Genomic DNA, 10,547 nt, shown 5'->3' on the forward strand with positions numbered 1-10,547 from the left:
TTGGTATTTGCAGACATTTTTACTTTAGCCAATATAATTATGTGAAACATTATCTCATTATGGTTTTAAAAAAATTATTTCACACATGATTGATGGCAGTGGCTGCTACCATCATGCCGGCTGCAGCAAGGAGGTCTGGCTGGGGCTGCACACTCCATGAAGCCAGTGGGAGCCCTGCCCCTTCCGACCTGGGGCAGGAGCTTCCCTGGTGCCATGCAGCCACCCAAACTCTGGCTGCAGACCCAGGCCTCCTGATCTACGGAGCCCAAACTGTGGCTGTGGATCTCAGCCTCTCTGTGCTCTTGGAAGGGGCAGGAGCAGGCAGGATCTGCCCTTCGGGTTGCAGCTGCAGCCTCCCAATCCATAGCTGCAGACCTGGGCCTCCTGCTCCATGGAACAGGCAGGAGCTGAGGACAAGCAGGAAACCCGCCCCTTCCAAACTGGCAGGGTGGGAGCTCCCTGGTTGCAGCTGCAGTTGCCCTCCCAGGCACAGGACCTGGGCATCTCTGCAGCCCGCCCCACCCTACCCAGTCTTCCTGCTGCCTGACCTCTCTCCTCTCCCTGGCAGCTCCAGTGGGAACCAGGTCGGGGCCAGTCCTGAGGCTTTGAATGGCAGTGGAAGGCACAGCCCTGGGTGGAAGGGGGTCCTCAGTAAAGCCCCACTTTCAGGCCAGGGAGGGCCTGAAGGCTAGGGGCCAGGCATTCAGTTCTGCCCACCAGAGTGAGCACTTGTGGTGCCTCCTCCAGGCCCACCCATGGCTGCGCATGACCAATTGGTAGGCACTTTCTCCCCTCTCAGTCCATAAAAGCCCTAGACTCAGCCAGAGCAGGGCAGAGGGCAGAGGACAGAAAGACAACAGGATGACCAGCTGCAGAGAGGAGCTACCGTCTCTGATGAGACCTTCAGAGGCCTGTGGATATGTCTGAATGACCTGCCTGTGGAGAGGAGCCACTCTCCCTAGGGCCTCCTCTCTGCTGAGGGCAGCAGATGACCATGGGCAGAGAAGAGCTACCCACTCCAGGGCCTTCTATGCTGAGAGCTGAACACTCGACAGAACAACCTGTCTACAGAGAGGAGCTACCCACTGTGGGTCTCCTCTGAGCTGTTCTAACACTAAATAAAGGCCCTCTTCATCTTCTTCACCCTTCGCTTGTCTGTGTACCTGGACACAGGACAAGAACATGGGCAAAGGCTCCAAAGGCACCACCAGCCACAAGGTTTTCAGGAAGAAAATCGACACCCCAAAGATGCTGTAACATCATGACATTTCACCTAATATTATTGAGTATTCATCTTATGAAATTAAAGACATCTACTTAACCACAATATTATATCACTAAAAATAACAATGATTCCTTAAACTATCTAATGCAGTCTATATTCACATTTCTCCAGCTGTCCAAAAAGTTTGTAAGGATTTGGGTAAATCTAAGCCAGAGTTGACTGTATACTGGTTATTAGTTCAAGTCACCTTCCATGTCAAAGGATGGATTAGTTGGGTTTTATGGTCTATGTTGCCAGATAGTTTCTCTAAGAACTATGAAGACTGTATTCTGTATTCCCTTGTCTTCTAATTTCTATAGTAGCTGTTGAGAAGTTTGCCATCTGTCCAGGCATTGTTGCTTTGTGGGAAATGTCTTTGCTTTCTTCTTCTTCTTCTTCTTTTTTTTTTTTTTTTTTTTTTGAGATGGAGTCTCGCTCTGTCACCCAGGCTGTAGTGCAGTGGCACAATCTCGGCTCACTGCAACCTCCACCCACCAGGTTCAAGTGATTCTTCTGCCTCAGCCTCCCAAGTAGCTGGGACTACAGGCATGCGCCACCACTCCCAGCTAATTTTTGTATTTTTAGTAGAGACGGGGTTTCACCACGTTGGCCAGGCTGGTCTCGAACTGCTGACTACCTCGGCCTCCCAAAGTGCTGGGATTACAGGCATGAGCCACAGCACCCAGTCTGCTTTCCTTTTTTTTTTTTTTTTTTTTTTTGAGACGGAGTCTCGCTCTGTAGCCCAGGCTGGAGTGCAGTGGCGTGATCTCAGCTCACTGCAAGCTCCGCCTCCCGGGTTTAGGCCATTCTCCTGTCTCAGCCTCCCGAGTAGCTGGGACTACAAAGGCCCGCCACCTCGCCCAGCTAGTTTTTTGTGTTTTTTGGTAGAGACGGGGTTTCACCGTGTTAGCCAGGCTGGTCTTGATCTCCTGACCTCGTGATCCGCCCGTCTCGGCCTCCCAAAGTGCTGGGATTACAGGCTTGAGCCACCGCGCCCGGCCTTGCTTTCCTATTTTTTAACCCCATCTCCATCTTTGAGTCCTTCAGTTTCTCTATGTGTCCAGGTGAGAATCTAGTGTATCTTGGGACTCATTTCCTGAAAGAGAATTATTGTCCAAAGTCAGTTCTGGAGGATGATCAGCTCTGATCTCTTCTTATCTCCTTATAGGTTCTAAGGGCCTAGAATAGTGCCTGGTACACCTTAGGTGCTTCTAAACAGCTGAATGATTTTGTAAATGAGCATTTTCTCCACTCATCTTCTCCCTATTCTCTCCTGCTCAAATATTTTCAAATATTTATTGGAATATCTTATGCTATCCATGATGCCTCTTCATCTCTTCAACACACTTTTCATCTCTGTATCTTTCTATGCTACATTTTAGAAAATTTTGTCAGATTTATCTTCTAGTATCCATCTCTGTTCTCAGTGATTTCTTTTCTTTTTCAAGAGACAGGAAGGGTCTCGCTCCATAACCCAGGATGGAGTGTAGTGGCACAATCATGGCTCACCACAGTCTTGACCTCCCATGCTCAAGTGATCCTCCCACCTCAGCCTCCCAAGTAGCTGCTACTATAGGTATACGCCACCACACCCACCTAATTTTAAAAGTATTTGTAGAAACAAGGTATCGCTACGTTGCCCAGACTGGTCTCAAACTCTGGGGCGCAAGTGATCCTCCTGCCTTGGCCTCCCAAAGTGCTGGGATTACAGGCGTAAGCCACTGAACTTAGCCTCTGTGCTACTTCTAATCATCTGCGAAACCCATTCACTGTCTATAATAATAATTTTGAAAATGATACCTAATTTTCCAATAGCATTCTGTTTATTTTTCTTTTGATTCCTTATTTTATAACCTCAATACTTTTTAACATACTTACAGACTGAATCTTGGAATTTCATTATCTGAAGTGCTTATGGGTCTAATCCTGCACTGTTTGTCGTGTAAACAAAGTCTAATTTGTGGTGGATTATTTCTTTGTTAATTTTCTAGTTTTTAATTATAAGTTCATATTGATGGGCTTGAGACAGACCTTCATAGACTATTATATAGATTAGATTAATTAATTCATATGAAAGTGTTAGGTTCAGGGGGAAATGAAGTCACACTGGAAAGTATTTACAGACATGGTGGCTCATGCCTGTAATCCCAGTCACTCAGGAGGCTGAATAGCAGGAGGGTTACTCTAGGCCAGGAGTTCGGGACAAAGCAAGACCCCATCTCTACAAAAAAAAAAAAAAAAAAAAAAAAGCCTGGTGTAGTGGCACATGCCTGTAGTCCCAGCTACTTAGGAGGCTGAAGTGGGAGGATCGTTTGAGCCCAGGAGGTCAAAACTGCAGTGAGCTGTGATGGTGCCACTGCACTCCAGCCTGGGCAACAGAGTGAGATCCTATCTCTACAAAAAAACAAAAAAAAGAAATTGTCTCTCATTTGCCAGGCACTTTACTCATATTATCTTTTGCCTTCATAACAACCGTAATGGGAGTGATAGTCCCATTTCACAGAGCAGAAACATCAAAAGGGTAATTAATTTATAGCTAATTGAGAAACCCCAGTTAAAACCCAGGTCTGAGTGATTGTAAAGTTCTTACTCTTTCAAATGCCTCCCATCGTATCTCAGAACTATTATTGGGGAAAAACACCATCATTTGGATCTCATAAGTATTTTTTCTCAGTTTTAATTTTAAAGCAGCCAATTACCCCCATGTATCATAAAATGTGTTAAATAATTAATGGAAAGGGGAAAGGAATACATAAAACTATATAAATTGCCTTTAAAGTACAGAAAGTTTAGTTCTCCATTTTCTTTTATTTATCCAATTTGGGATTTTGTTTATGTACAAAAAAGGCAATTAACAAGCAGCTTACTTATGAGAAACCCCTGGGGCTTCCAGAATCCAATAAAAATGTATCTGAGCTTTGCATTCCAAATACAACAAAGCAAATCAGTGTAATTTTAATCCCTTAATAAGGAATTTGCAAATGTAGCCTCAACATAAACAATTTTACACCAACAAACCAAGAAACATGAGAGCCGATTGGTGGCAATACATTTCAGTGGTCAATCCTCTGTTATCCAGGCCCAGACAGGCTGCCAGATGTGCCCACCCTGAATGTCAGGTTCTAGGCAGCCCCCACCTCCACCCGTAGAGCTTTCCCAAGGATCGTCTTCCAGGGACCAGCCAGGGGTGTTCAGGAATTGCAAACTGTTTTAAATATTATCAGCACAAATTGCATCTGGTATATGGAGTCAGGGGATCTGATTTTAATAAGATAGATTCAATTTACTATTTTAAACACCTGTTATGAATGTATTTAAGTATTGCTTTGGGTCTCTTGATTTAATCAGCTTTCCACAAAATAGTGAGTGCTTGCTCATTTTTTGATATAAATTTAATATATGGTCTTCACATCTCGGATTTGGCTTTAGGCTACATTTTATTATATGAACTTAAAAAAATTTTTTGAGACTTCCTCTCACTCTGTCACCCAGGCTGAAGTACAGTGGCATGAACACGTTTCACTGCAGCCTCAACTTCTTGGACTCAAGGGATCCTCCTGCCTCAGTCTCCCAAGTAGCTGGGACTGCACCACCATGCTCAGCTAATTTTTTTTTATTTGTATTTTTTTGTAGAGACAGGGTCTCATCATGTTGTCCAGGCTGGTCTCAAACTCCTGGCCTCAAGTGATCCTCCCACCTCAGCCTCCTAAAGTGCTGAGATTAAAGGCATAAGCCACCATGCCTGGCCTTAAAAACATTTTTAATAACATTAAATACTTAAAATTATTCATTATATTTGCCAGTATACCCACATGTAGAAAGATGATTTGTTAATTTATTTAGAAAAAAACAGATGATGCAAATAATTGCAGTCACTGGGAAATTAACTCTCTCAAACTAATTGGTCAGTTTTGCATTTTAGCTGTGAGTTTATTTTTACACGACTCTGTGAGAAGCCCAACTATCATTACGAAAAAATGTTGACATAAAAATATTCCTTTTTCTAAAACAGCCACATCATATATTGTATCTTCTGTAACAAATGTGTATGGACTTTGCAAAACAAATTAAGTGACTTTAATACTCTGACAGCAATACAAGTAAAATATGTTTAAAATTCAATGTTTTAATCACTTCACTTTTATGAATAATCACTTTTATGATTTTATGAATAATAGCTTTTGCTTCCTATTTAGTTAGATCCCCCCAAGGATAAGGTTTCTTCGTTTCTCAGTTTCGACATGCTATGGTGTGAACTTTTCCATTTGAAAACATTCTTTCCACACCTGCTGTAACAAAACCTCTGGGTGCTGCATGAGGGTGTTCCTCGCAGCTGCCTGTGGTCTGTGCCACAAGGTTGGATGCCTTCATGCTTGTCTGCACCAGCCAGTGCAAGGGTCTCTCTGAGCTCTGAATGCAGGGTCAGGACTGTCACACGTGCCTAGTTGCACTCAGTACTGCAGCGGCTCTCCAGGGGGCAGCACCTAATATATATAGCCACAAGTGTTGCCCACGAGCTCCTGGTGCCCTGCATCCTGGCCAGTGCTGGGTATTTCCCATCTTTCTAATTTTGATCTCTCTAACTGGTATAAAGTAGTTATCTCACGGACATGAGTTTTTCATTTCAATTATTGTATTTATCATTTCTAAAAACTCTTTTTTCTAGGTTCCTTTAAAAATCTGCCATATCACTTCTCACTTTTTCTTCTTTCTTATTTCTTTAAAATAATAAACTTAGAGTTTTTGTTGTATGTATCAGACAGTTGTAATATTTAGTTTTACTTTTTGAGATGGAGTCTCACTCTGTCATCCAGGCTGGAATACAGTGGTGTAATCTCAGCTTACTGCAAACCTTTGCCTCCCAGATTCAAGTTATTCTCCTGCCTCAGCCTCCCAAGTAGCTGGGATTACAGGCATGCACCACCACACCTGGCTATTTTGTGTGTGTGTGTCTGTGTGTGTGTGTGTGTGTGTGTGTGTGTGTGTGTATTTTTAGTAGAGAAGAGGTTTCACAATGTTGGACAGGCTGGTCTTGAACTCCTGACCTCAGGTGATCCACATGCCTTGGCTTCCCAAAGTGCTGGGATTACAGGTGTGAGCCACTGTGCCCAGCCAGATAGTTATAATATTTAAAGTCTATACATGGAGCTGCCACTAGGCCATAGAGCACCTTTACACAAATTGGAACAAGTGTCTTTTTTTTTTTTTTTGACATAGGATCTCGTTCTGTCTCCCAGGCTGGAATACAGTGGTACAATCATGGCTTACTGCTGCCTCGACCTCCCTGGACTCAAGCAATCCTCCTACTTCAGCCCTCCGAGTAGCTGGCACATACCACCACACCTGGCTAATTTTTTTTTTTACTTAAAAAAATTTTTGGGCTGGGCGCAGTGGTTCAAGCTTGTAATCCCAGCACTTTGGGAGGCCAAGACAGGCAGATCACGAGGTCAGGAGATCGAGACCATCCTGGCTAACATGGTGAAACCCAGTCTCTACTAAAAAAAATACAAAAAATTAACTGGGCGAGGTGGCAGGCGCCTGTAGTCCCAGCTACTTGGGAGGCTGAGGCAGGAGAATGGTGTAAACCCAGGAGGCGGAGCTTGCAGTGAGCTGAGATCTGGCCACTGCACTCCAGCCTGGGTAACAGAGTGAGACTCCGTCTCAAAAAAAAAAAAAAAAAATTTTTTTTTTTGTAGAGACAGGGTCTTACTCTGTTGCCCAGGCTGGTCTTGAACTCCTGGCTTCAAGTGATCCTCCCGCCTCAGCCTCCCACAGTACTGGCATTGTAGGCATAAGCCATGGATCTCTGCAAAAGTTATAATATTATTGTATCACAAAACCAGACCAGCTCTGCCAGGCAGAACTTTCCAGTACTGTGGTGGCACACACATGTACCCACACTCTCACTCACTCATGCAGTCTCTGGGTCCTGGGGCACGTCGCTGTTGGTAGCCACATACTCTATGACATCCCTGCTGCCAGGTGTTAGATTTGGATTCCCACAGCTACAGAAATTGGACTTCTAGGGCAGTGACCTGAAGCCTAATTTCCTGTGTCCCTAGTTATCTTTGACTATATGCTGGTCATTATATTTGAAAAATTATTTGTGGGAATAATTTAAGGGCCAAGACAAAGGTGATTTCCCCTGCAGAGAATTTGTGTTTGCGTTTGCTAGGAGCTTGGGAGCACTGTCAGTCTTGGGCTATCCAGAGTCAAGGCCTGGGGGTTCCCTGGATAATCCAGGCAAATAGAGCCAGGCTGTAATTCTGGCCGGTTGGTCCACTTACAGTTCACTGGGGAAAAGGGGATGTCCTGATAGATTTCCCACCTAGGATGGTGCTGGGCTGTGATTCAGATCCTTTCACTGAAAGAGGCCATTGGGCTGGATGCAGTGGTTGTCAGCACTTTGGGAGGCCAAAGAAGGAGGATTGCTTGAGGCAGGAGATCAAGACCAGCCTGGGCAACACAGTGAGACATTATCTCTACAAAAAGAAAAGAAGAAAGAAAGAGAGAGAGGAAGAAAGAAAAGGCAGGAAGGCAGGAAGGAAGGAAGAAAAAGGGAGGGAGGGAGGGAGGGAGAGAAAAATACATCATCAAAATAAGCTTGACACTCTACCCTCCCCTGATGGGTGAAGGGTCCTGGAGAGAGAACAGCCTCCGGGCTTCCCTCTCCTTTGGTTCCTGTTGCCTACAGAGTGATGCTGTCCCACCTTGTCAATTCTTTACAGAAGATGTCTTCAGGGTTTTTTTTTTTTTTTTTTTTTTTTTTTTGAGACAATCTGACTTTGTCGCCCATGCTGGAGTGTGCAGTGGCGCGATCTTGGCTCACTGCAACCTCTGCCTCCTGGGTTCAAGCAATTCTCCTGTCTCAACCTCCCGAGCAGCTGAGATTACAGGCGCCTGCCACCACGCCTGGCTGATTTTTGTATGTTTAGTAGAGATAAGGTTTCACCATGTTGTCCAGGCTGGTCGCAAACTCCTGACCTCAGGTGATCCGCCCACCTTGGTCTCCCAAAATGCTGGGAATATAGACATGAGCCACTATGCCTGGCCTGTTTTCAGTATTTTATTCAGCTTATTTAGTTGTTTTCAGCTGGAGGGTTGCTTGAGCGAGTTATACTCCTATTACTAGAAAAAGGAAGTCCTGTTGTTTTCATTTAATTTATCTGATTAGTGGTGAATCTTTTCTTACATTGGTATCAGTTCAAGCTTCCTCTTCTGTGAAATGAGTACTCATTCTCTGTGACCTTTACTCTTACAGACTCCAGGCTTTCTCTTGTTGATTTGCAGACGTTCCTTAAATACTCTAGATATTAATTCTGTGTTAGTTTTACATTTACATCTTTTCCTAGTTTGTTATTCATCCAATAACTTTATGGCGTCTTATACTTAACAGGAATCCTTAATTGTGACGCAGGCAAGTTCAACATATTGTTCTCCTCTAAAAAGGTTTGCAATTTGTCAATGTCTTCCTTAATAATGTCATTCAGACAAAGCCAGTTTTTCCAGTGTCATTTGACCTGCATAAGGTAGAGGGACTCTGGTCTCCCTCTTTTGTTCACTGAGTCTGTATTTTCACAGTCTAAGTCTGCAGAGTTGGTGACCTAACCACACTGCTGCTTCATTAATTAGCTTGCAGTAAAAACCACAAGTCCCTCACATGTATTGCTGTTAAATCATCTACCCCCAGTCCTGTGCTTATGAAGCTAAGTTTTAGACAGAAAGGCAGAATACAGATGTCTATTATTCTCTACGTTCGTTCAGCCCACCATTCCAGGCTACTAAGTTATTTTCGGACCCTGATTCTGTCATTCAGGACTTTGGCTGCCCCAGTTTTTTGCCACCTGAAACTTTGATAAATATGTCATTCGTTTCCGTGTCCAGGTAGCTGAGAAGAATGTTGAACATGAGAGGACTAAGGCTGAAGCCCTGGCACATGCCCCCAGAGTCCTCTTTCAGGCAGATATTGATTAATTAATGATAACATTCCTCCAAAATGTATTGAGGAGCATCTAAATGGCTGGCTCTAGGCTAAGTGCTGGAAATACAAAGGTAGCGAATGAAAGAATTCTCTACTCTCGAAGGGGTCAAATTCTAGTGGAGGGGACAGAGGCCATTACATATATGTGATAGAGGCCAGGCACTGTGGCTCACATCTGTAATCCCAGCACTTTGGGAGGCCAAGGCGGGTGGATCACTTGAGATCAGGAGTTCAAGACCAGCCTGGCCAATATGCTGAAACCCCGTCTCTACTAAAAATATAAAAATTAGCCAGGTGTGGTAGCATGCACCTGTAATGCCAGCTACTTGGGAGGCTGAAACAGGAGAATCACTTGAACCCGGGAGGTGGAGGTTGCAGTGAGCTGAGATCTTACCACTGCACTTCAGCCTGGGCAACAAGACTCTGTCTCCACCAAAAAAATTATATATAAGATATAAATTACAACTCATACTTGTGAGTGTTTTTTTTTTACAAACCACTCTTCCATGGATTATCTCTCTCTCTCTTTTTTTTTTTTTTTTTTTTTAGAAACCGGGTTTTACTATATTGCCCAGACTGGTCTCAAACTCCTGGGTTCAGGTGATCCTCCCACCTCAGCCTCCCAAAGTGCTGGATTGCAGGCATTACTTACCATACCTAACATGAATCATTATTTGCTCAAATAAACTCTGCTAAATTTTATTGACTAAAGTTCTTCTTTTAATAAGTAGTAAGGGTACATGCATTTTATAAAATTTTCATTTTGGTTATCAATTATATGTATGTGTGCTGGCTTAGAATCTAAAATATCTTTCTTTTTCTTTTTTTTTTTTTTTTTTGAGACAGAGTCTCACTGTGTCACCGCGGCTGGAGTGCAGTGGCACAATCTTGGCTTACTGCAATGTCTGTCTCCCAGGTTCAAGCGAGTCTCCTGCCTCAGCCTCCCGAGTAGCTGTGATTACAGGCTTTCACTACCACGCTCAGTTAATTTTTGTATTTTTAGGAGAGATGGGGTTTCGCCATGTTGACCAGGCTGGTCTCGAACTCCTGACCTCAGGTGATCTGCCTGCCTCGGCCTCCCAAAGTGCTGGAATTACAGACGTGAGCCACTGGGCCCGGTCTAAAATGTATTTCTTACTGTGGGTCCTAGTCAAAAAAGTTTGAAAGCAGGCCAGGCACGGTGGCTCACGCCTGTAATCCCAGCACTTTGGGAGGCCCAAGGCAGGTGGATTACCTGAGGTCAGGAGTTCAAGACCAGCCTGACCAACATGGTGAAACCCCGTCTCTACTAAGTACAAAAAA

This window comes from Chlorocebus sabaeus, chromosome 17 (genome assembly GCF_047675955.1).
Source record: "Chlorocebus sabaeus isolate Y175 chromosome 17, mChlSab1.0.hap1, whole genome shotgun sequence".
NCBI classification, from domain to species: Eukaryota; Metazoa; Chordata; class Mammalia; order Primates; family Cercopithecidae; genus Chlorocebus; species Chlorocebus sabaeus.